Genomic DNA, 27,990 nt, shown 5'->3' on the forward strand with positions numbered 1-27,990 from the left:
ACTTTTTGATCTATTTTCCTGGCCTTTTATTGAATGTAATTTTTATTGAATCGTGATCTGAAAATATGCATTTACTATTTCTGCCTTTCTGCATTTGATTTTGAGGTCTTTGTGTCCTAATATATGGCCAATTTTTATATAGGTTTCATGAACTGCCAAGATGAACGTGTATGCCTTTGTGTCTCCATTCAATTTTCTCTAAAGATCTATCATACCTAACTTTTCTAGTATTCTATTTAATTCTTTAACTTCTTTCTTATTTATTTTGCGGGTTGATTTATCTAGTTCTGAGAGTGCAAGGTTGCAATCTCCCACTATTATAGTTTTGCTGTCTATTTCTTCTTGCATCTCTCTTAACTTCTCCTTTAGGAATTTAGATGCTATACCATTTGGTGTATATCTGTTTAGTATTGATATTTCTTCATTATCTATGGTATCCTTTAGTAACATATAATTTCCTTCCTTATGTCTTTTAATTAGATCAATTTTTGCTTCTGCTTTATCTGAAATCAGGATAGCTACCCCTGCTTTTTTTTTTTTTTTACTTCACCTGAAGCATAATTGATTCTCCTCCAGCCTTGTACCTTGACTTTGTATGTATTGCTCTGCTCTAAATGTGTTTCTTGTAAACAAAATATTGTAGGATTCTGACTTTTAATCCAGTCTGCTATCTGCTTCCATTTTATGGAAGAGTTTACCCCATTCATATTTACAGTTAAAATTACTAATTCTATATTTCCTCCCATTTTATTAATCCCAAATTATACTTTTCTTTTTCCTTTTCCCCTTTCTCTTCTCCCCATATTTTACTTATGAGGACCACTTGCCTCAGCCTTACCCTTTTAGAGTCCCTCCTTCTTTCTTATACCTTTCCCTTACTATTTCTGTTTTCTCTTCTATATAACCTTCCCTTTTCCTCTTTCCACTCCCAGTTTTCCATAAAGTGAGAGAAGTTTCTCAGTGAAACCAAATATTTCTAATATTTTCTCTTTGAGCCAAATCCGATGAGAGTAAGATTCACACAATGTTCATCCCCCTCTCTTCTTTCCTTAATTATAACACGTTTCCATTGCATCTTCCTAAGATGTAATTTCCCTCATTTTCCTTCAACTTTTCCCCTTTTTCTGACCAACCCCCTTTCCACCTTTAGTTTCTTTTTTATATTATAACAGTAAAATCAAATTATACATACACTCTCTATATATACCCATAATAGAAATACAGTTCTCAAGACTACTTTTCTTTTTATCTTTTTATGTTCTCTTGAGTTCTATATTTGGAGGTCAATTTTTTTTGTTGTTTAGTTCTTGTCTTTTCCTCAGAAATAAATGGAATTTACCTGTTTCATTGAATATCCATCTTCCCTAAAAGAAAATATTTAGTTTAGTGGGGTAGTTTATTCTTGACTACATTCCAAGTTCCTTTGCCTTTTGGAATATCAGATTCCAGGCCCTTCGATTCTTCATAATGGAAGCTGCTAGGTCCTGGGTAATCCTTATTGTGGCTCCTTCATATTTGAATTGTTTTTTTTTTTTTCCTGGCTGCTTATAATATATTTTTTTTGATTCAATAGTTCTGGAATTTAGTCACAACATTTCTTGGAGTTTTAATTTTGGAGTGACTTTCAGGAGGTATTTGGTGAATTCTTTCAATGGTCATTTTACCTTCTGATTCTATGACATCTGGGCAGTTCTTTTTGATAATTTTCTGAAAAAAATAGTGTCTATGCTCTTTTTCTCATCATGGTTTTCAGGAAGTCCAATAATCCTTAGACTGTCTCTTCTAGATCTATTTTCCAGGTCAGTTGTTTTCCCAAGTAGGTATTATAATTTTTTTTTCAATTTTTTCTTTTTTGTTTGTTTTACTTGACTGATTCTTGATGTCTCATTGAGTCATTCATGTCCATTTGTTCAGTTCTGATTTTTAGGAAATTATTTTTTTCATTTACTTTTTTTTTTGCTTCTTTTTGTTTTTGTCCAATTGAATTTTTACAGGAGTTGTTTTGTTCTATGTATTTTTTTTTCCATTTCACAAATTCTGTTTTTCAGGGAGTTGTTTTCTTTGTCCATTTTGTCAAATCTATCTTTCAATGAATTATATGCTTTTTCAATTTCACTAAGTCTATTTTGTAGTGAACTTTCTTCAGATAATTTCCGTGTTGCCTTTTCCAAACCATCTAACAAAGTTTTCATTTACTTTCCCCATTTTTCTTCTACCTCTCTTTTAAGATATTTTATAACTTCTTCCAGGAGAGCCTTGTGTGATGGGAATCAATTTATATCACTCTTTGGGGCTTCATTGGGAGATGATTTGCTTTTAGTCTCCTCAGGGTTAGACATCTGTTCTTCTCTTTCACCATAACAAATATCTATAGTCAGAGATCTTTTTGCTTTTTTGCTCATTAAAAAAAAGTTGACATCTGCTTTTAGGCAAGGGAGGTTGTTCAAGCTTTTTCTACAAGTGGCAGCAGCTGCACTGAGTCTGTGCTAACAGACTTCTGTTGCTGGATGGATGTAGCCAGGTCCCATAAGATTCTAGTGTTTTGGGGTTTACTCTACCTTTTGTGTTTCTGTTTGATGTTTTATAACTTCTCTGATGATCTACTGGATTGCAAGCAGGGCAGAGCAGCCAACACTGTTGTCGTTTCTTCCCCAGAGATTCTTCACTCCCTGGAGCTCCCACAACCCCAGATCTGCACTGCCTGCACTCAGCATCTGTGCTCAGCCTGCTTGCACTTGGCTTGCCACCCTCCATGCCTGATCAAAACAGATCTTTTCTGGTGATTTTTGGAATTATCTTCTGCTGGTAATTTGTTAAACTCCCAATATTCATGGATTCTGCCAGTCAAGAAATAATTCAGAGGCTGGATTTGGTAATTAGTCTGAGGGTCACAGGAGAAGGTCAGAAAGAAATGTGTGTCCTCTCCACCATCTTGGCTCACCTGCCACCCCCTCCCTGCCATGTTCTACACTTCTTGTCTAATTCCTTTGCCTAATTTTTGATTCTTTGTCCTCCAGACTTTGTCCCTGACTTCACCTTATATTTTGTGAATGACTCATGGATTTTTCTCACTGCTATCTGTATCTTCCCTGACGTAGATTTGTGTGATTCATTGACGACCTCCAGCAGGGCCTGACAGTTTCTCCCAATTATGATTTACCATTCACGCTACCATTCCAGCTCAGTATAAACACTTCAGTCTATTTATCTCCTCAAACAAGATGGCAAAAGATCAATCCCTCATGAGTATTTAAGGAATTTTAGAGTATATAGGTTTTCCATTGGTCCCCTTTCCTGCTAAACATACATTGCTAGGGTGCCACATACACACATGTAATTAGCAATCAATGTGTAGGAAAAGTCAAATGCAATGAATGATTTGCTGCATGGGGCTTGATAATTAACTAAATACAATTCCCTGAAATGAGAAAATTTTACTTGTTTTTATTGGTACATTAAAATGTGAATCTTAAGCAAGTTAAGAATGTAAATCTTTCTTGAGGAGGCTGGTGTTGAATAAAGAAAATATGTCTAGCACAGTTCTCAAAAGGGAGAAGACTTTATTAAAGCATAAAACTCTACATGCTTGATTGCATGGAATTGGTAGGGAGCTAAGTTAGGAACAAAGTAGAGAGTTTATGGAGAAGGAAGAAGAAAGATAAGATTATAAGGCCAGTTTTGAATTAATGATTTGGCAAATGAATAGACCAAGTATTCTTAAACAAAGGTGTGTAGAATTCAAAACACCCATGAACTTGTATGGGAAAAAAGTATTTTTACTAGTGTCTGATTGCAGTTTAGCATTTCCTTCAACTATGAAGTGTAGGTGACAGTTTTTCACATTGATATGACATTTTTAAGGAAATTGCTTTGATCCATATTTGAAATATGTAAAATATATTTATGTATCTTATTGTTTAATGTATTTTAATATACCCATATTTAACATATTATTCAATGAGTTAATAAAAAGCATATTACTATATCATAAAATTTAAAAATATTTTGATAGCTATTTTAATATCATTGATTTCTTTTTAATATCATGTTTACATTATTTCTTCTGTAAGAAGACTGGAAAAGTGTGTGGGAGGGGGCACAGATGATGAAGATATTTAATGGTAAAATAGCAGATTTTATATTTGATCCTGGAAGTGGCATGAGTTTATTGAATAGTGGGGTAACATGGTCTGATCTGTTCTTGAGGTATAAAATATATTTGTTTATCTAGAAATATTATTCTGAGAACATAGGCTTCACTATACTGCCAAAGGGTTCTATGACACAAAAAAGGTTAAGAGTCACTGGAATAAAGCATTTGTCAATTTGAGTACATTTCTTGGGAACAGACTGCATATTCCCTTCCATGCAAAAATTATCTACTACTTTTGATTCTCTGTGCCTCAGTTTCTTTTTCCATAGAAGGGTGAAACTCATATCTGCCCTTGAGTAATTTGTGGGAATATTTTAAAAGTAAGTTAAAATTCTAAAAATCTAAATCTAAAAAAAAAAAAAAAAAACTAAAAATCTAAAAAATTCTTTTGAATTTTGGAAACAATTTTTTTTGCTAACTATTTGTATAAAGCAATATATTTCACTGATCATTTTTGTTTTCAGTTCCTCTTGGGGGGCTAATTCTGGGCTTCACAGCAGCAGTTCATGGAAGTTCATTGCTCTTATTCTTACTCCTTAGGTGCCTGGTGAATCATCAGAAAAAGTGTGGGAAATCCTAAACTACAGAGCCAAGTATGTTTCCTTTAAGATTTAATTAGGACAAACCACCCATGTAGGGGTAGGTGACTAATCATCAGACTAGTCCCTAAATTGGTGTTTATATTTAGGGTCCACAATACAACTGGACCTTGGACATATTATCAAGTATTGAATCAACTTTAAAAAGTATCTATTCTATGAAGAGCTCCTGAAGGAAAAATGTGTGTGCGTGCGTGTGTGTGTGTGTGTGTGTATAATATAGTGAATTGTGATTAAAAAGGTGACCAAAATGTGTATATTCTTTGACCTATTTCTAGGCATATACTTCAAGGATGTCAAAAACAGAAAGCAAAATTCCATGTACCCCAAAATATTAACAACAGCACTTTATCCACAGAAAAGAACTACTTTATATGCCCATTGATTGAGGCATGACTAAACAAATTACAATTAAATTTTTAAAAATAATTTATTAATCCATTTAATTATTAAATAAATACATTTTACATATTATTTATCCATTTGTATTGCTGTAGTTGTATGTGTTTATTTGTAAGTAAAATGAACAAGTTGGGTCTTTAAGGAGAATTAAGATGACACAATTTACCCATGTCTCTTTGCAAGTCTGAGGGGAGAGGAAGCATGAAAAAAAAATATTGGTATAGAACATACCATATGCTGTCTGATTTTGTTCATGTATTGATTGATTAATTTTGTTGAACTGCTTCCCTCTTCCCTTCACCTAAAGTAATTTATCAAGTGACTATTCTATGTAAAGCACTGGGCTAATAACTAGTGATGCAAAGAAGGGCAAAAAATTAGTTACTGCTCTAGAGGAGTTTGCAACTGAGAGGGCAGACAATATGCTAACAACTCTATAAAAAAAGATAAAAACAGTGGAGGCAATCAGCAAAAGAAAAGCACTAACTTTAATGAAGATTGGAAAGGATTTAGTGTAGAAGAGGAGATTTTAGCAAGGACCTGAAGAAAATGAGCAATATCAGGATGCAAAGATGAGGAGAGAGAATTCCGGGCCAATGAAAATGACCAGAGCTGGTAATGGAATATTGGAACAGAAAGGAAGTCAATGGCATTAGGTTTATAAAATTTGTAGAGCAGAATAAGTAGTAAGAAAACTGGAAAAGTGTTGGGGGTGGGGTGGAGGTGGCAGATGATGATGAGTTTTGATTGTCAAACAGAGGATTTTATATTTGATCCTGGAGGTGGTATGAGTTTATTGAGTAGTGGGATAGCATAGTCTGACCTATTCTTGAGGAAATCAATTTAGTAGCTGAATGGAGGATGGACTGAAGTAGAGAGAGACTTGTGGCAGGCAGACCTACCAGCAGGCTATTATAATAGTCCAAGTGTGAGGTCAAAAGAGCCTGCACTAAGGTGATTTTACTGTCATAGAATAGAAGTGTATGAGACAATAAACAGGTAGAATCAATGGAACTTAGCAATTGTTTGGATATCCATTTGCTTTTTTGTTCTTTATTCCTAAAATTATAGCTCACTTGGAAAGGAAATGGGATGAAAAACATATCAAGAAATAAAGGTGATGTGCAAAAAAAAAGTGATAAAAATCTTAAATCAGGGGGAAGATAGTCTCTACATAAATGAAGTCTACAATCTAATAGTAGGAGACAACATATAAACAAATCATTCACTTATAAAATGTATTATAAAAATGAATGAGGTATGCATTCATTAAAGTATTGTGTACTAAGTACTATCAAAGTTACTAGTACTATATACTATAGTATAATATTTAGATAATATAAATGAAACAACAAAACAAATAGATGAAACATAATATACAAAATTATTGGATAACTTGCATTAGAGAGTTCCAAACTAAATATTCAATAAGGTGGAAGGAAATTACTAACCAGAGAAATCAAGAAAACTTTGAAGAATTACAATGTCATTGTAAACAAAATGTTGAACTTAGACTCAGGAAGACATAGATTCAAATCTTGTATCCGGCACTTCCTAGCTGTTATTGTGAGCAAATCAACTTCAGTTTTCTTATCTGTAATATGGGGATGATAATAACTATTCCACATATGATAGGACTGTTGTGAAGATCAGATGTAATAATATATATAAATCACTTTGCAAATTTTAAAGTATTTTATAGGGTATCCCCAAAGTCTTAGTTAAGTTTTAATTTTAATAGTTTAAATAGCTTTAAGAGCTTGAAAACTGGAATAAAATTTGAGACATTCTGTAAAAATATTATGGCTGCTGCTGCTGCTGCTGCTGCTGCTGCTATTTCTACTACTACTAACTAGTTTTTACATATCACTTTAAGGTTTGCAATTCATTTTGCAAATTTTTGTTTCATTTTATCCCCACAATAATCCTAGGAAATAGACACTATTGTTATGTCTATTTCATAAGTGAAGAAATTGAGACAGACAAAGGCTTATTTACTTAGGGTCAAATAGCTAATGTGTCTGACACTAGATTTGAACTCAGGTTTTTTTCTGATTCCAAGTCTATTATTACTCTATCCACTCTACCTTACATCATCACATATACATATATATATATATATATATATATATATATATATACACTATTTATATACATATGTGTGTATGTGTGTGTATATACATACATATTGGCCTCTGACCAAACAAATGCATAAAAATGATTATTTTGCAATTGAATAAAGAATGGATTAGAGTGAGAAGAAAGAAAAGATAGGAAAACTTGTGAGGAAATTTTTGCAGTAGTCTAGACAGGTACTAAGGTAGCTAGTGGTGCAATGAATAGAGTACCAGGTCTAGAATCAGGAAGACTCATCTTCCTAAGTTCAAATCTGGCCTCAGACCACATATGTATGACCCTGGGTGTTTCACTTAACTCTGTTTGCCTCAGTACCTCATCTGCAAAATGAGTATAGAAGAAAATGGCAAACTATTCCAGTATCTTTGCCAAGAAAATCCCAAATGGGTTATGAAGAGTTGGACATGGCTGAAAATGACTGAACAACAACAAAGACAGATGTTAATGAGAGCCTGTCGTAGGGTTATGACAGTGAGAATGGAAAAGAAGAGATATATGAAAGATGTTGAAGAGGTGGAATTGACAGGAATTGACTATATCTCAGGTAAATAACAGAGAAGAATCAAAGGTAATCCTCAGATCAGGAGCACTGGAAATTGTGTGAATGCTGACAAAATAGTTAAAAAGAAGTAAGAGCAGAGAAGTCAAATTTGGGCCTTTTGAATTTTTGGTGTACTGCAATATCCAGCACAATTGAAGATTGTATCTTGTAGACAATTGAAAATGCAGAAAACCCATGGACAGTTACAGGTTTGGAACTGAGAAAAGAACTCAGAAGTAGAGAGATTTATTTAGGAATGCCCTTAATAGAGGAGTGAATAAGACTGCTAACAGAGAGAGGGAAGAGAAAAAAGAAAAGAGGCTCGAGGGCATACTCTTGGGAAAACCCACCTTAGGGGATCAGGAAAAGTACAAGGAAGCAAAAAAATACACAAAAAAGGGGAGTTAAAAGAGCAAGAAGAGAATCAAGATAGTGAAGTGCATATGAAAGAAAGAAGGGTCTTTAACTGTAAGAGAGTACTCAGTAGTGTCAAAATCTGCAAAGAGGTCAAGGAAAATAAGACTAAAGAAAGATCATTGGATTTGGCAAGTAGGAGGTTACTGGTGATCTTTAAGAGCTTAGCAGAAAGGTAGGGACAGAATTTAGCTGTTAAAGCATTAAGGACAAAATGGATAATAAGTGGGAAGTTTATATATAGGCATCTCTCTCTTTTTTTTTTTTTTTTTTTTAATCAATCAAATATTTATTAAGCACCTACTGTGTTCTAGGCACAGGGCTAAATACATATGAGGCCTTCTGTTATGCTGAAGCATCTCTTTTTTTTTTTTAATTTTTTATTTAATAATTACATTATATTGACACTCGTTTCTGTTCCGATTTTTTTCCTCCTCCCTCCCTCCACCCCCTCCCCTAGATGGCAAGCAGTCCTTTATATGTTGGATATGTTGCAGTATATCCTAGATACAATATATGTTTGCAGAACCGAACAGTTCTCTTGTTGCGTAGGGAGAATTGGATTCAGAAGGTATAAATAATCCGGGAAGAAAAACAAAAATGCAGATAGTTTACATTCGTTTCCCAGTGTTCTTTCTTTGGGTGTAGCTGCTTTTGTCCGTCATTTATCAATTGAAACTCAGGTCTCTTTGTCAAAGAAATCCACTTCCATCAAAATATGTCCTCATACAATATCGTTGTCGAAGTGTATAATGATCTCCTGGTTCTGCTCATTTCACTTAGCATCAGTTCATGTAAGTCTCGCCAGTCCTCTCTGTATTCATCCTGCTGGTCATTTCTTACAGAACAATAATATTCCATAACATTCATATACCACAATTTACCCAGCCATTCTCCAATTGATGGGCATCCATTCATTTTCCAGTTTCTAGCCACTACAAACAGGGCTGCTACAAACATTTTGGCACATACAGGTCCCTTTCCCTTCTTTAGTATTTCTTTGGGATATAAGCCCAATAGAAACACTGCTGGATCAAAGGGTATGCACAATTTGATAATTTTTTGGGCATAATTCCAGATTGCTCTCCAGAATGGTTGGATTCGTTCACAACTCCACCAACAATGCATTAGTGTCCCAGTTTTCCCGCATCCCCTCCAACATTCATCATTATTTTTTCCTGTCATCTTAGCCAATCTGACAGGTGTGTAGTGGTATCTCAGAGTTGTCTTAATTTGCATTTCTCTGATCAATAATGATTTGGAACACTCTTTCATATGAGTGGTAATAGTTTCAATCTCATCCTCTGAAAATTGTCTGTTCATATCCTTTGACCATTTATCAATTGGAGAATGGCTTGATTTCTTATAAATTTGAGTCAGTTCTCTATATATTTTGGAAATGAGGCCTTTATCAGAACCTTTAACTGTGAAAATGTTTTCCCAGTTTGTTGCTTCCCTTCTAATCTTGTTTGCATTAGTTTTATTTGTACAAAGGCTTTTTAATTTGATGTAATCGAAATTTTCTATTCTGTGATCAGTAATGGTCTCTAGTTCATCTTTGGTCACAAATTTCTTTTTCCTCCACAAGTCTGAGAGATAAACTATTCTATGTTCCTCTAATTTATTTATAGTCTCGTTCTTTATGCCTAGGTCATAGACCCATTTTGATCTTATCTTGGTATATGGTGTTAAGTGTGGGTCCATGCCTAATTTCTGCCATACTAATTTCCAATTATCCCAGCAGTTTTTATCAAATAATGAATTCTTTTCCCAGAAGTTAGGGGCTTTGGGTTTGTCAAACACTAGATTGCTATAATTGACTATTCTGTCTTGTGAGCCTAGCCTTTTCCACTGATCCACTAATCTATTTCTTAGCCAATACCAAATGGTTTTGGTGACTGCTGCTTTATAATATAATTTTAGATCAGGTACAGCTAGGCCACCGTCATTTGATTTTTTTTTCATTAATTCCCTTGAGATTCTCGACTTTTTATTGTTCCATATGAATTTTGTTGTTATTTTTTCTAGATCAATAAAATATTTTCTTGGAAGTCTGATTGGTATAGCACTAAATAAATAGATTAGTTTAGGGAGTATTGTCATCTTTATTATGTTCGCTCGGCCGATCCAAGAGCACTTAATATTTTTCCAATTATTTAAGTCTGACTTTATTTGTGTGGAGACTTTTTTATAATTTTGCTCATATAATTCCTGACTTTCCTTTGGTAGATAGATTCCCAAATATTTTATGGTATCAACAGTTATTCTGAATGGAATTTCTCTTTGTATCTCTTGCTGTTGGGTTTTGTTGGTGATGTATAAAAATGCTGAGGATTTATGGGGATTTATTTTGTAGCCAGCTACTTTGCTAAAATTATGAATTATTTCCAATAGCTTTTTGGTAGAATCTCTGGGGTTCTCTAGGTATACCATCCTATCATCTGCAAAGAGTGATAGTTTGGTTTCCTCATTGCCTACTCTAATTCCTTTTATATCTTTCTCGACTCTTATTGCCGAGGCTAGTGTTTCTAATACGATATTAAATAATAATGGTGATAGTGGGCAACCTTGCTTCACTCCAGATCTTACTGGGAAAGGTTCCAGTTTTTCCCCATTGCATATGATGCTTACTGATGGTTTTAAATATATGCTCCTGACTATTTTAAGGAAAAGTCCATTTATTCCTATGCTCTCAAGTGTTTTTATTAGGAATGGATGTTGGATTTTATCAAATGCTTTTTCTGCATCTATTGAGATGATCATGTGGTTTTTGTTTGTTGGTTATTGATATAGTCAATTATGCTAATAGTTTTCCTAATATTGAACCAGCCCTGCATTCCTGGTATAAATCCTACTTGGTCATAGTGTATTATCCTGGTGACAATTTTCTGTAATCTTTTTGCTAATATTTTATTTAAGATTTTAGCATCAATATTCATTAGGGAGATTGGTCTATAATTTTCTTTCTCTGTTTTCAGCCTACCTGGTTTAGGTATCAGTACCATATCTGTGTCATAAAAGGAGTTTGGTAGGACTCCTTCAATCCCTATTTTTTCAAATAGTTTATATAACATTGGAGTTAATTGTTCTTTAAATGTTTGGTAGAATTCACATGTAAATCCATCTGGTCCTGGGGATTTTTTCTTAGGGAGTTGATTGATAGTTTGTTCTATTTCTTTTTCTGAGATGGGACTGTTTAGGATATTTACTTCTTCCTCTGTTAGTTTGGGCAAGCTGTATTTTTGGAGGTATTTTTCTATTTCATTTAAGTTGTCGAATTTATTGGCATAAAGTTGGGCAAAGTAACTCCTAATTATTGCTCTAATTTCCTCTTCGTTAGTGGTGAGTTCTCCCTTTTCATTTTTAAGACTAACAATTTGATTTTCCTCTTTCCTTTTTTTAATCAGATTTACTAAGGGTTTGTCTATTTTGTTGGTTTTTTCATAGAACCAACTCTTAGTTTTATTAATCAATTCAATAGTTTTTTTACTTTCAATTTTATTGATCTCACCTTTTACTTTTAGAATTTCAAGTTTAGTGTTTGACTGGGGGTTTTTAATTTGTTCCTTTTCTAGCATTTTTAATTGCAAACCCAATTCATTGACCTTCTCTTTCTCTATTTTATACAAATAGGCCTCTAGAGATATGAAATTTCCCCTTATTACCGCTTTGGCTGCATCCCATACATTTTGGTATGATGTCTCATTATTATCGTTTTCTTGGGTGAAGTTATTAATTATGTCTATGATTTGCTGTTTCACCCAATCATTCTTTAGTATGAGATTATTTAGTTTCCAATTATTTTTTGGTCTACTTCCCCCTGCTTTTTTGTTGAATGTAATTTTCATTGCATCGTGGTCTGAAAAGGATGCATTTACTATTTCTGCCTTACTACATTTGAGTTTGAGGTTTTTATGTCCTAATATATGGTCAATTTTTGTATAGGTTCCATGAACTGCTGAAAAGAAAGTGTATTCCTTTCTGTCTCCATTACATTTTCTCCAGAGATCTATCATATCTAACTTTTCTAGTATTCTATTTACCTCTTTGACTTCTTTCTTATTTATTTTGTGGTTTGATTTATCTAATTCTGAGAGTGCAAGGTTAAGATCTCCCACTATTATAGTTTTACTGTCTATTTCTTCTTGCAGCTCTCTTAGTTTCTCTTTTAAGAATTTAGATGCTACCCCACTTGGTGCATATATGTTTAATATAGATAGTGCTTCATTATCCATGCTACCCTTTAGCAAGATATAGTGTCCTTCCTTATCTCTTTTAATTAGGTCAATTTTTGCTTTAGCTTGATCTGAGATCAGGATGGCTACCCCTGCTTTTTTGACTTCACCTGAAGCATAGTAGATTTTGCTCCAACCTTTTACCTTTAACCTGCATGTATCTCCCCGCTTCAGGTGTGTTTCCTGTAAACAACATATTGTAGGATTCTGGCTTTTAATCCATTCTGCTAACCGCTTCCTCTTTATGGGGGAGTTTACCCCGTTCACGTTTATGGTTAGAATGACCAATTCTGTATTACTTGCCATCTTGTTAACCCCGGTTTATGCTTTCCTCCCTTCTTTCCCCTTTCCCCCCCTTCCAAGTATTAAGCTTGTGAGCACCCCTTGCTTCTCACAGCCCTCCCTTTTTAGTGTCCCTCCCCCGCCTTAGAGTTCCTCCCCCTATCTTACCCCTTTCCCTCCCAGTTCCCGTATTCCCTTCCGCTTAGCTTATTCCTTCCCTTTCCACTTTTCCCTTCTCACTTTTCAATGAGATGGGAGAAGTTTCACCATAGATTGAATATGTCTTAAGATTTTTCACTTAAAGCCAATTCTGAAGGCAGTAAGATACCCACTATATTCATCCCCCTCCATTCTTTCTCTCAGATATAATAGGTTTCCTATGCCTCTTCATGAGATGTACTACCCCCACTTTACCCTTTTTCTGGTACAATGTCCTTTCCACATCAATTTCTAGAACAAGGTATTCATGTATTCTTTATACATCTATATAGTCAAAATATAGTTCCCAAGATTAATCTTTACCTTTTTAGATTTCTCTTGAGTTCTATATTTGTAGATCAAACTTTTTGTTAAGTTCTGGTTTTTTCATCAGAAATAGATGAAATTCGCTTACTTCGTTGAATGTCCATCTTCTTCCCTGGAAAAAGATGCTCATTCTCGCTGGGTAAGTTATTTTTGGTTGCATACCAAGTTCCTTAGCCTTTCGGAATATCATATTCCAGGCCCTTCGATCTTTTAATGTGGATGCTGCCAGATCCTGGGTGATCCTTATTGTGGCTCCTTGATACTTGAATTGGGTTTTTCTAGCCGCTTGCAATATTTTTTCTTTCATCTGAGGGTTCTGGCATTTGGCCACTATATTCCTTGGTGTTTTGATTTTAGGATCCCTTTCAGTGGGTGATCGATGAATCCTTTCAATGTTTATTTTTTCCTCTGTTCCTATGACTTCTGGGCAGTTCTCTTTGATAATTTCCTGGAAGACAGTGTCCAGGCTCTTTTTTTCATCATGTTTTTCTGGGAGTCCAATGATTCTCAGATTGTCTCTCCTGGATCTGTTTTCCAGGTCTGTTGTCTTCCCCAGAAGGTATTTCACATTTTTCTCCATTGTTTGATTTTTTTGGATTTGCTTGACTGATTCTTCTTGTCTCCTCGAGTCATTCAATTCCACTTGTTCAATTCTGATTTTCAGTGAAGTATTCTCTTCACTCACTTTTTAAAATCTTTCTCTAATTGTCCAATTGAGTTCTTTTGTTCTGTGGAATTTTTTTCCATTTCGCCAATTTTGTTTTTTAGAGAGCTGTTTTCTGTTTCCAGTTCATTAATCCTATTTTTCAAGGATTTTACTTCTTTATCCACTCTCTCTTTAACTTTCTCCAGGCTCTTTTGCCAAGCCTCCCTCTCCTTTTCCCAAGCCTCACTCTGCTTTCCCCATTTTTCTTCTAGCTCCCTTGTGAGAGCCTTTTTAATCACTTCTATGAGGTTCATCTGTGCTGAGGAACAGACAATCTCCTCCTTTGGGGATTCACCTGGGGACTGCCTGTTTTTAGTCTCCTCAGGATTTAGAGTCTGCTCTCTATCTGTATAGAAGCTGTCAAGGGTTAAAGTCCTCTTCAGCTTCTTGCTCATTCTGTCTATTAATCAGAGACAAACTACCAAAGAAAAACAGAAAAAACTGGAGTCTTTCTTTGGCGGGGGGCTGGGTGTGTTATTGAGCTTCCTCTACAGACTGCAGGGGGCAGCAGTGAGGCACTAGCAGGACTGTGCTGTGCCTGCGCTCTGAGATCCCAAAGCGTGCTGAGTCACTGAGGGGAGGGAAGGGGGGGCGGCCAGGTCCTGAGAGACTCCAGCTGTTTGGGGTTGTATTCTTCAGCCCCGGTGTTTTTAGCTTCTCTGCTGGGCTGTTGACTTGCTGCTGGAGGAAAGTATCCAAACCTGTAGCGAAGCTCTCCCCGCAGAGACGGCTGCGATCACTCCCCTCCCCCTCTCCAGTCTGCTCCTGTGCCCTCACTGCCGCTGCCCGCCACCTGCGCCCAATCTAAAACCTCCCCAGCCCTCCAGTAAAGACAGACCTTTCTTGGCGGATCTCAAGGATGGCTTCTCTTGGTAACTATTTGTGGGTTTTTTTCAGTCAAGCATTGATTCAGATGCTTGTAATGAAATGGATAGTGAGAGAAAGCGTGGAGCTTATGCAGCTGTGAGCCTCCTCTCCGCCATCTTAACCGGAAGTCCCTCTTTTTTTTTTTTTTTTTTTTCAATTTTAGCAATTCAGGTGTAGAAAAGAGAACAGTAACTAGATGACTTACATATGACCAAGGAAAGCTTTTTTTTTCCTTCTTTTTTCTAAATCATAAAGATGTTTCATGGCACTTTTCATTTACACTTTAATTTTCACAAAATAGTTTACATTCATTTTGCTGAGGTAAAGGGGATGCCAGAAATGTACAAATATCATTTCAACTACTCCTCACAACAACCCTACAGGTGCTATTATTGTCCCCATTTTACAATTGAGAAAACTGAAACAGATAGAGATTAAGTGCCCAGGAGCATACTTAATTATCTGAAGCCAAATTTGAACTCATGTTTTCCTAACTCCAGGCAGAGAATTCTACCCAGTGCTCCACCTAATTGCTTCTAAAGAGGCATAATTGAGGACCATTGTAAGGAAAACCACTGGAAAAAAGCAGTCATCAGAGAAAAGACATATTTAAGATAAGAATGGCTTTAATAGTCTTCTATTTTTAGCCTCTAATTTGTTTATGAAGACTTCAACGATAATAGTTGAGAAATCTTGATTCCTAGAACTGTTTAGTGACTATGGGACATATGTATTGCCTCATTATGGTAAATGGCAGAAATGTTATTTAACTGAACACTCAAGGAAGAGTTCAGATGCTTTTGTCAAGAGTGTAAGACTATCAACAACTCAGAAAAGGAGCAATTTGAATGAAGCAACCAGCAGAATAGTAACCTAGTCAATTAGTGAATTATTGTCAAGATTTTCCTGAGGGAGACAAGTCATTAAGCCATGAGTTGTTCCAGGTGATGGGTTCTCTATGTATGTGCCTTTCTCCTATGATTCTGTAAATTTGTACCTGTTTTCTATTCATTAGGGACAATGTGTATATCCTTGAGAGAATGTGTAAATCCCTTGTTTAGAAGTAGAATGTTTTTGTTGTTATTGTTGTTTTTAATAATTATATAATTACTTTTATTATTACTATTAATTAGTCTTCTTTTTAGTAAATCCTTTGATTAAGAGTCAATAGAGTTAGCTATTAATAGGGGGATTTTTCTTATCTGAAATTTTTTATATTACTCACAGGTTTAGTTCCTATACTGATTCTGTAACCAGATAAATGGTATTCAGACATTAATGAGCTTAAAGGCATTCTCTTTTTAATTGGTTTAGGTTTTGTGCAAAGTTGTGCAATTCTCGCCCCACTTCCTTCTTCTCAGATTACCCCATGGCTAACACCTCTCTAGAGGATGAGTCTTGCCACTTTCATTTTCATTCTAGGTCAAAATTCTGAATCACAGGAGATGAGTAGACTGGATTGTGATCTACAATGCAAACATCCTTATGTTCTTTCTTTCTCCCCAACCCCCCAACTCATTGTTCTTTCAAATTGCTCTGTTACTGACAAAGGCACCATCACGCTTCTATTCACTCAATATCATCCTCTTGTGCCTCACCTTCCTTAACTCACTCCTCCATCCAATTAATTGTCAGATTTTGTTAGTTCTTTCTCCACATCTCTCATCTATGTCCTCTTCTTTCTACTCAAATAAACACTATTTCAGCCTTTTGTTTTCTCTCATTTTGACTATTAAAATAGTTTCCCAAGTGAGCTTCATTGGTTTCTCAATTCTCTTTTCTAGCTAGACTTTTCTTCATACAACTACCAAAGTAGATTTTCTACAGCAAAAGTTTGATTATATTACTTACATATTCAGTAAACTTCAGGGCTCCCTTTTGATCCTAACATCAAATATTATTTAGCCTTTGTTACATATTTCTAATATAATATAATATTAATATTTGATAACATAGTAATACAGATAGATAATTTAGAAAAAAATCACATAACCCACATTTAGGGTAATGTTCAAAATATTTTTATTGATAGAGTTACATTTGGAGACTACTAGCCTAATAGAGGGAAATCACATGAGATAAGGATGATACTGTCAGATTATAAAATTTATTTAGTGTACAGGCTGAATTCCTGTTGAAGAGGTTTGAGTGGAGAAATGACATGATTAGATTTAAACTTAAAGGAGAAATTGGACTGGCAGAGTAGGATGGAGAATAAGAAAGAATGGGACTGATTAGAAAGGTTATTACAGACTACTTCTCTCCTTTCTCAATATCCTGCCTTTCAGAATTTCTTTGACTATGTCTCATTACTTCAAAGGCTTGGAAATATATCTAAGGTGCTAATTGATAAATTTTACTGTGGTGTGAAAAAGTGATGATGGATTCATGTGTTAGTAATCCTTAGCAAATGTGCTTTTTAATGGGGATCTCTTGGTGCCACAATATCTCTTTAAAGTCACTCTTTGGAATCACAAGTAATAGAAATTCAATTCTTTTTGTCAGATTGAGGTTTCCCTCTGATTATATTTCATAAAATCATATAGAAGGAACCTAGGTCAACTAGTTTAATTTCTCATTTTGTAAATGTGGAAAGTGAGACTTAGGGAAGGAAAGTGACTTCCTCACAAGCACACACCTGGTAAATTAAAGAGCAAAAAATCTGAACTCAGATCCTCTGACTCCAGATCCAGTATTCATTTATCTCACAGAGAAACACTCTGCTTATATCTAAGGTCAGTCTGAAACAGCTAAGTAATATATGGACAAGAGTGCTGGACTTGGACTCAGTGAGTTCAAATCTGATTTAGATATTTACTAGCTTTTCGATGCTGTGTAAGTCATTTAACATCATTTGCCTCAGTTTTCTCCAAATGGGGTCATGAAGCCTCCATTGGACACAACTGAAACAGCAGAAAATAAAAGCTAACCATGAGCCCCTGTGTGTTTAATCAAATCCTAACCAATTCTTCCCTGTCTCAAGAAATTACGCTGCACTGTTAAGAGCCAGATACTATGTCACTAAGCCAAATTTTGTATTTAACAAAAACCCTTCTACATATTGCATGAGTTTTTATTTCATATAACTATCTAGTTCTATTGAAAAGGCATAGAAATCTTACTTTCCCAGTGCTACTCTCCCACACTTTCCTTGCTTCCTAAACAGCAACAAAAGTAGTCCTCAATAGGACTAAAGTCTATAAACACAACTCTATTTTAATACAATTGTTTTCCTTTGTAATTCTATATATTTCACACATTTAAAAACATCATTCTGAAGAGTTCACAAGTTTTCCCCAATCCAATAATCCAATAACTCAAAGAAACATTTATCAGATACTGTGTGCCAAGTGTTGGAGATACACAAGTAATAAAAAGAAAGATAGTCCTTGCCCTCAATGAACTTGCATTATAAAAGGGGAGACAACACTCAAAAGGTGGGAAGAAGTGGTTGAAAGAAATGGGAATCTGATACCAGGGATATCTTGTTGTGTGTGTGCCCTACCAGGCAGGGTAGCAGAGTGAACTGAGAATCCAGTATCTGCCTTCTATAAAGGAAGGTATTGAGAAGAATTGGTACTCCCAATCTTCCTTCCTCAAAACAGAAGGAAAAGGAGGCTGAAGCTGAGGGAGAGAGAGTCAATCAAGATTTGGCTGAGGTTAAGGGAGGGAGAGTCAATCAAGATTTGATGAGTTTATCCTAGGGAGGGGAATTTTGTCCTGGAGTCAAAACTGTGCAGGAGAGCAGATGCAAAGTCTGCCAAAAGAGAACTTTACCAAAAAAAAAAAAAAAAAAAAAAACGATTAAGAATCACTGTCCTAGAGAATAAGCTTATTTATTACCATATGTTATGGAGACTACATAGGAGGAGATGGAAATGGAGACACAGATAACTACTGAATATATGCCACAATTGTAACCAAGCCTGTTTTTATTTTTATTTATTTTTATTTTTTAATAACTTTTCATTGACAGAACCCATGCCAGGGTAATCTTTTACAACATTATCCCTTGTACTCGCTTCTGTTCCGATTTTTCTCCTCCCTCCCTCCACCCCCTCCCCTAGATGGCAAGCAGTCCTATACATGTTAAATATGTCACAGTATATCCTAGATACAATATATGTATGCAGAACTGAACAGTTCTCTTGTTGCACAGGGAGAATTGGATTCAGAAGGTATAAATAACCCAGGAAGAAAAACAAAAATGCCAGCAGTTTATATTCATTTCCTAGTGTTCTTTCTTTGGGTGTAGCTGCTTCTGTCCATCATTGATCAATTGAAACTGAGTTAGGTCTCTTTGTCAAAGAAATCCACTTCCATCAGACTACATCCTCATACAGTATTGTTGTTGAAATATATAAGGATCTCCTGGTTCTGCTCATTTCACTTAGCATCAGTTCATGTAGGTCTCTCCAAGCCTCTCTGTATTCATCCTGCTGGTCATTTCTTACAGAACAATAATATTCCATAACATTCATATACCACAATTTACCCAACCACTCTCCAATTGATGGGCATCTATTCATTTTCCAGTTTCTAGTCACTACAAACAGGGCTGCCACAAACATTTTGGCACATACAGGTCCCTTTCCCTTCTTTAGTATTTCTTTGGGATATAAGCCCAGTAGAAGCACTGCTGGATCAAAGGGTATGCACAGTTTGATAACTGTTTGGGCATAGTTCCAGATTGTTCTCCAGAATGGTTGGATTTGTTCACAACTCCACCAACAATGTATCAGTGTCCCAGTTTTCCCGCATCCCCTCCAACATTCATCATTATTTTTTCCTGTCATCTTAGCCAATCTGACAGGTGTGTAGTGGTATCTCAGAGTTGTCTTAATTTGCATTTCTCTGATCAATAGTGAGCTGTAACACTCTTTCATATGAGTGCAAATAGTTTCAGTTTCATCATCTGAAAATTGTCTGTTCATATCCTTTGATCATTTATCAATTGGAGAATGGTTTGATTTCTTATAAATTAGAGTCAATTCTCTGTATATTTTGATAATGAGGCCTTTATTAGAACCTTTAACTGTGAAGATGTTTTCCCAGTTTGTTACTTCCCTTCTAATCTTGTTTGCATTAGTTTTGTTTGTACAAAGGCTTTTTAATTTGATGTAATCAAAATTTCCTATTTTGTGATCAATAATGATCTCTAGTTCATCTTTGGTCACAAATTTTTTCCTCCTTCACAAGTCTGAGAGATAAACTATCCTATGTTCCTCTAATTTATTTATAATCTCATTCTTTATGCCTAAATCATGGACCCATTTTGATCTTATCTTGGTATACAGTGTTAAGTGTGGATCCATGCCTAATTTCTGCCATACTAATTTCCAGTTTTCCCAGCAGTTTTTGTCAAATAATGAATTCTTATCCCACAAGTTAGGATCTTTGGGTTTGTCAAACACTAGATTGCTATAGTTGACTCTTTTGTCTTGTGAACCTAACCTATTCCACTGATCAACTAATCTATTTCTTAGCCAATACCAAATGGTAACCAAGCTTGTTTAGTAAGCTCTATAGGAGCTGCTTCTGTAGGGACACCTACTCAGGAACAATCTGAAACTCTGAGACCCCCAGAAGGAGCCACATACATGCATAAACATGCTTATGATTTTTACAAATTACTTATTCATGCAATCTGTGCATAATTTTGATTTTGGTTAATATTTTATGGAATAATGAAAGGAACTAATCTTGGGGCTCAAGCAGATATGGATTCAGGTCCCATCTGTGACTTCTCACAGTGCTCTGAACAATTAAGACAGTAAGTTGCACAAAAAGTGCTAACCTACAACAGTAGTGAAGTTTCCTTGTCTGGGAGTCCCTAATATAATAAAATCATAGGCCCAGTTTTTAATCCCCATTTTGTGTTTCTGCAAGTTCAGTATTCAGATATAAGGGAGCTGAATAGTATTTTCTTTTTTCATTTGGTTTGGATTTTTGTGAAATAGGTGTTTATCATGGGGGTACTCTCTCTTTGTGGGTCCACATGTTCTTTTAGTCTAGAAACAAAGGGAAAACATCTGGATTTAATCATAAGTGGATGTATTACACATAGAATTGTACATAACTGATAACAATGATGCTTAAGAGGTAACTACAATAGCATCACTAGAAATGAATATGGAGTTACAAAAGGTAGGCTTGATCACAGCTCTACCATTTTCTATCTGTGAAAATGAATGGAAGTGGAGAAAGTCATACCATGCTGACTGGACCCACTACAGATTGACCTTATTTCACCATAAACTTTACCTCGCAAGATCTCATCATATGCTTTATTGAAAAAATAAAAGATTATTTATCATGAGTTTTCTTGTGTTTGTCTGAAATCCCTCCAATATCTTTCTCTATTATCTCCTCTTTTACATAGACTGATGAAAAGTAGCTTTTCTCCTTACATACATTTTCCCTTGATTTCATTTGCTCTCATTTTTCTCTTTCCCCATCATCTTCCTCTCTATAGTCTTCAATTTTTCTATTTTGGGTGTTTGACTCATTGTTGTCTATAAACGATCCCATGTATGTCCTATTAAAAAACTCACCAGATCCTGTTATCCATTAAGTTATGGATAAATTAATGAAAAATAATGAAAAAAGCTTTATTTAGCATTTACTAAGTGCCATGTGCTGGACCAAGCACTGAATATACAAAAAAAAGTGAAGATCATCTCTGAGCTAGAGAAGCTCAATTTTTAATAGTGAGAGATAAAAGACAAAAGAAGATGGTGGCCCGTATGGAGCAGTTTGGGTTTAGAAAGTGAAATGGGAATGGTGGGTGGATGATATTGGGGGAAAGACTGACATAGTTAATAGTAGTGGCAATGTTGATTTGCATAGTGCCTAGTGCCTAATAAATGTTATCTAAATCTTAGCTACTCATATGGTGTTAGAAGTGGGATAGTGGGAAAAGTCGGTGCCATGGGACAGGAGCAATGCAATGTAACTGTTGGGAACATGACTGGAGAGTGAAGCATATAGAGAACTATATGAAGGACTCACAAATCAGAATGGAGGCTTCTAGAAGGGACTTGTAGAGCTGAAAGAGTTAAGTCCTCCAGGGCATGTTCTTAGGTGGGAAAATGGCCAATAAATTATTATCCTACATTTCTCCTCCTTTTCTCAGTCAAACTTTTGGGGAAAGCTTTTTCTATACTCTGTCCCCATATTTTTTCTTCTCACTTCTTAGATCTTTGCAATTTGGCTTCCAACCACAATTCTCAACCAACTGAAATGTTATTCTCTGAATTTATCAATGATTTTTAAATAGCCAAATGATGGCCTTTTCTCAGTTCCCATTTTTCTTGACTTCTTGGAAACTTTTCACACCATTTACTCTTAGCTATCCTTTCCTCTCTTTATATTCATATTTGCAACATTAGTGTCATCTTCACCTCATCATTCTCATTCATTCCATATATCCAATCAACTATTAAATTACCTCCATGAACCATCTATTATATCCATCCTCTCCTCTCTACTTACCACCTTAGTTTGGACCCTTATCACTTCTTGCCTGGACTATTTTAATAGCTTCCTAATTAGTTTTCCTGCATCAAGTCTTACCCTATTGCAATCTATCCTCCACATAGCTGTTAAAATGATTTTTGTAAGGCTTAGGTTTGATTATGGCACTCCTCTCCTCAGTAAATCTCAGTGGCTCCCTATCATTGCTAAGATCAAATATAGACTGATTGGTTTTTAAAGGCCTTCAAAATTTGTTCCCACTCTGGTTTTCCTGCCTTATTACATAGTATTTCTCTTCTCCTGGACACTACAAAGTCAAAATAGATTTTTTTAGTTGTTTGTTCCTTATGCACCATACCCCATTGCCAATCCTTGTGACTTTTCAGTGGCATTACCCCATGTCTGTGATGCATGCTTTTTTACTTTGTCTCTTGTAACCTTCAAAGTCCTCCAAAATTCAACTTAATTTTCATCTTGTAAGTAAAGTCTTTTATGACCCCCACAACTACTGATAGTCCTGTCCCTAAATGATCTTATATATGTTTTTCAATAAAAATAAGTATATATGTTCCTTCTCTCTCCCACCTAGACTGTAAGTCTCCTAGGGGAAGGACTATTTCAATTATGTCTTTGTCTTCCCATCACATAATATGATGCCTAGTAAATTGTTGGTGCTTAATAACTATTTGTGGATTGATTGATATCTTGACTATGAAATCTTGGTCAGATCACTTATCCTTTCTAGGTCTCAGCTTCTTCATTTATAAAGTGAAGTTGATATAAGTGATGTCTGAGATCCCTTCTTATCAAATCTATGATCCTACAAATTGAAAATCCAGTAGATAATCTTACTATTGAGCAACATTATAAATGGCTCCCAATCATATGTTGGTGATAAGAGCAAATCATTCACTCCTCCTCCCAAGACCTTCCTTCTCTTCTTTTTAACATGATCTGTTCTAATACTTAGGGAAAAACAAGGGCCACAAAGTTTCATATGGCTGCAAGTGGTAGGGGCCACCATAATGCAGATGTTTGGGATTTTAGGTTCTCATATTAAAGTTACTGTGAATTGAGGCAGTGTAATAGCAGATAGGCATTAGGCATTAATTTGCCCCATTTGAGGCATTATGAAGACCTAGATTCAAATTCTGTCAGACACTTGTAAACTGTAAACTTGAATAGGTCTTTAACTTGAATTTTAAGACTCAGTTTCCTCATTTGAAAAATAATAGATAAATGAAAATAAAATAATAATAATAATTTGAAAAAATAATATCAGTAGTATTGAACTCATAAGACTAAAGTTAGGATCAAATGAAATAAAGTATTAAAAGTTCTTTTTCAGTTTGCTGTGTTTCAGTCATGTTTGACTCTTTGTGATCCCATTTAGGGTTTTCCTGGCTACTAGAGTGGTTTGACATTTATTTTTCTAGTTCATTTTACAGATGAGGAAATTATACAAAAGAATGAGATGACTTCTCCAGGATTACACAGCAAGTTTCTGAGGCAGGATTTGAACTCATGGGCTTCCAAGCCCAGTACTATATCTACCATTTCACCTAGCTTATCAACTCTTTTTTAATAGTAAAATATAAATATCTAAAAGTTAGTTTTTATTTTTAATGATTATTGCAATATGGACTTAAGTTCTTGATTAATTATGTGCTTAAGAAGGAGGAGAAGTTAAAAGAGTGTGATATTTTGCTTCTGAAAATTCTACCAAGTACCCTGTATCACAGAGTCCAACTCTTATGAGGTTTGATAGGAAAGCAGATTTTAAGGAATATATATTAGGCACTTGTAGCTGTTGACAAATCATTGACAAGAGCATACAAAGGATGAGTGGCTGATGCTAAATATAAGGCTCCTTTATTATTGGACTCCACTGTTCTCAGATGGCTGATAATATACTCTAGAAATTATTTATTCACTTCACTCATGTGTAATCTAATTAACGTTTGTAGATGAGGGCGAGAAGCTGTGTGAAAGGTACTGCAAAAAAGAATAATGTCCAATATTTGCATAGTTTACATATTGCTGCATGTGCCCACAGGGACACATTTCCAGAATGGCCTTCACATGCCTTTATTAGTGTTATTATTTAAAACAAAAAGGAAACTACAATTGCTGTTTCCTTGTGACAGTCACATATAGCACCTGAGGGGCTGGCTCTTAGTGTATTAACTCCAACAATTGCAAATTAAGGGAAATATAGTTTATTGTGACCACCTAAAATGGCAGTGATGACAGAATTGAGTGGAACATGAGGTATAGGGAACAATATTGGACAGGTAACCAGGAAATATGGGATTGAGGACTAAAGCCTGCCACTAGCTAATTTTGCCACCTTTGACAATCTCTTAACTTTTCATAATTTCATTTGTAGATAGAGAAGGTTGGACTAGATGATAGAAAAGAGGCATCTAGTCCCCAAATTCAATTATTTCATGATTAAAATTTCTAATTTGTACCAACTTTTGTATATTCAGTCAAAATTTTGGTGGAAAATATTCTTATTGGGTTTTACAATGCTAAAATGTGAAATGTCATGAATTATTTTGAAAATTTTCATATTTGCAATTTAGTTTAGTTTAAGATAATATAAAGGAGTCAGGTCACCAGAAGATCAGACTGCTATAGAAGGAGGAGATTTCAAAATGAAATAAGAAGACAATCAACCAATAATTATTTAATAAACATAAATCATAAGCCCAGAAATGTGCCAATCATTATGGGAAATATAAACATAGGGAACGTAATTCTTATCTTAAGGAAATTACAGACTAGCTGAGATAATATGGTATATACATGGAACACCCAGAAAATTTTAAAATACTTGAGAGTCAAAGATCATGGTGTGGAAAAGATTGTTAATACATCATATGAAAAAATTATGTTTGCAGAAGACTGACAAACTGACTACTATCTAAATCTACAAAGAAGAAATGTAATAGGGATAAATATAAAGATCTATACTTAGATTTATTATTTTTTAAAGTCATCTATAAGATTACTGTTTGAGGAAGATATCAATAGACAATAATGAGATCTAAATCTATGACATTTAGATAATGAAAAAGGCCTATTTTTTTTTGGCTTCCCAAACTAAAATGATCTTGGACTATATCTAACCCAAGATAGAATATTGACAATTCCACTGTACTCTGCACTGATGAACCACTAAGCGTATTGTTATTTGCTCTTTTTTGTGGTGGCAAAGAATTGAAAATTGTGGAAATGCCTGTCATTTGGGGAATGACTGAACAAATTGTGGTATATGAGTACAATGGAATACTATTGTGTTATAAAAATGATGAGTAGGCAGATTTCAGAAAACCTTGGAAAGACTTCCATGAACTGATGCTGGCTGAAATAAGAAGAACCGGGAAAACATTTTATAAAGTATCAGCAACACTGTGTGATTATCAACTATGATATTCTCAACAATACAATTATTTAAAACAATTTCAAGAGACTAATGATGGAAAATGCTATCCACGTCCAGAAAAAGAATTATGGAGTCTTAATGCAGATCGACACATACTAGTTTACTTTTTTTGTTTTGTGTTTTTTCTTTCTCATTGTCTCCTTTTCTTCTGATTCTTCTTTCACAACATGACTAATATAAGTATGTTTAACATGATTGTGCATCTATAACCTTTGTCAGATTGCTCGCTGACTTGGGAGGGAGGAAGGGAAGGCACAGGAAAGAGAAAAATTTGGCATTCAAAATGTTACAACAATGACTGTTGTAAACTATCTTTACACATAACTGAAACAAATTAAAGTACTATTAAATGCAAAAAAGTATTACTATTCATTCTAGGCAACAATTTTGTTTACATTAAAGTATAAAGCTATTAGTACATCCAGAAGAAACTGATCGGGGTAGTGATAGGATTATTCGTGACAGAAGAGTCGTTTGAAGATCCCAAAGCTGTTTATGCAATTAATCATTATTTGAGATTCTTGAGACCTTTCTGTGACATAACCATTTCTCTGTGTGCTTTTCTCAGTCCTAAGATCCTCAGGAAGATTATAGATGAGTTATTGTAGTATCTTTGATTTCTTTCTCTGAAGGGATCTTGTGTGCTAAGGTTCTATTTGGTAGCTGACTATAGGATAGGGCTAAAGAGTGATATTCTGATAAATGTTTAATAATGCACCATACATTTTTAAACCTGATCAGCATTCTCAAAATTTTCCCTATTATTTCAAACATAGGCTATCAATAAATCAATGTCAAGCACTGATTTTTAGCATTTGCCCATTCTAAGGTGTAAATATTCACACTAAAAATTTAACAATCTGTTCTTTAAGACTACCTTGGCAGTAATCTTTTCAGTACAGATTATTCTGTGATGAGAAGGCCTTTCTGAGAAAGTCTCATCTCTAACTTGGCAATTGTCTGGACTTCAGTCTCAAAATTTTGTTTAAATATCTTAAACATGCCCCAAACACTTAAAAATAAAAGACTAATCCTTCATCCTCCTGCCATTACCACCATGACAAAAACAGAACTAGTAGCCACTAATTTAGATAAGGCTTTCTCCCATAAGCCCTTATGCAAAGTGAAATATGTGTATTATAGGAGTTATTTGAACATGTTATACAACCACAACATGATCTATAGTAAAAACTCTCTTCTGTACTTTCATATTTTGAGATCCTATATGAAATATAAACCTATTAAACCACCTGTGACTTGCAAGAACCAGTCTTTCAGTCTTGCTTTCTTTTTTCAAATGGTAATTAAAAAACAACTTTTAATCCTGATGTTTATTTTCCTAAGTGGCATGTTTCTGAGTCTAGTCATCAGTCAATTGAATAGATTGCCTCAACACTATAATGTCTTCCCCCTACTGCATACAAAGTAGTTCCCAAATCAACATAAATTTTTTTAACATATTAAATACACTAGAAAGCATTCAAGTATTTTATTTCTTTTTGAGTTGGTATGTGAAGTTGAATTTACCCTTATCTAACAATGTGTGGACCAGATAGCAGTGTGGTATAGTGATAGATTTTTAGTCAAAGGACTGATAGTACATTATTTATGATCTATATCATGTTTGACAAGTCTCTTAATGTCTCTGGCTTATAGTACTTTCCCTCATTTGTAAAATGGAAGGGTGGTCTAAATGCTTTCTGAGGTCCCTTCCAATTCTAAACCTACACAGAAGTGACAGGACTTCTTACTTACTTACTTCCTACTACTTACTACTTCTTACTACGTCCATTAATAAAAGTATAATAAAGTAGCACAAAATACATCCTTATTAAGACTGTAGTAATTTTAAAAATCATTTACTTGCAAAATAAAAAATAATTACATTCCATTCATAAACTTGGACTCATTCTTCCACTGATACATACAGTATCTAGGGGTAAGAGAGTGGACATATAGGCACCTATGCAGAAGTACATAAATAGGCACTTTCATTGAGTAACCATTATATTCAAGGCACTTTTCTAGGTGTTAGGGATGCAAAAATGAAATGAAAAATAGTCATTGCCTTTAATTGATATCTATTTACATTCTACAAATGTTTCAAAAGCCAATGACTTCCTACTTCTGTTTCTATTATCACAATTTTTTATTTCCACATTGAATCAATATTGGGAAATATTCAGAGAAACCAAGGGCCACA

The sequence above is a fragment of the Antechinus flavipes genome, chromosome 2 (genome assembly GCF_016432865.1).
Source record: "Antechinus flavipes isolate AdamAnt ecotype Samford, QLD, Australia chromosome 2, AdamAnt_v2, whole genome shotgun sequence".
Taxonomy (NCBI): Eukaryota; Metazoa; Chordata; class Mammalia; order Dasyuromorphia; family Dasyuridae; genus Antechinus; species Antechinus flavipes.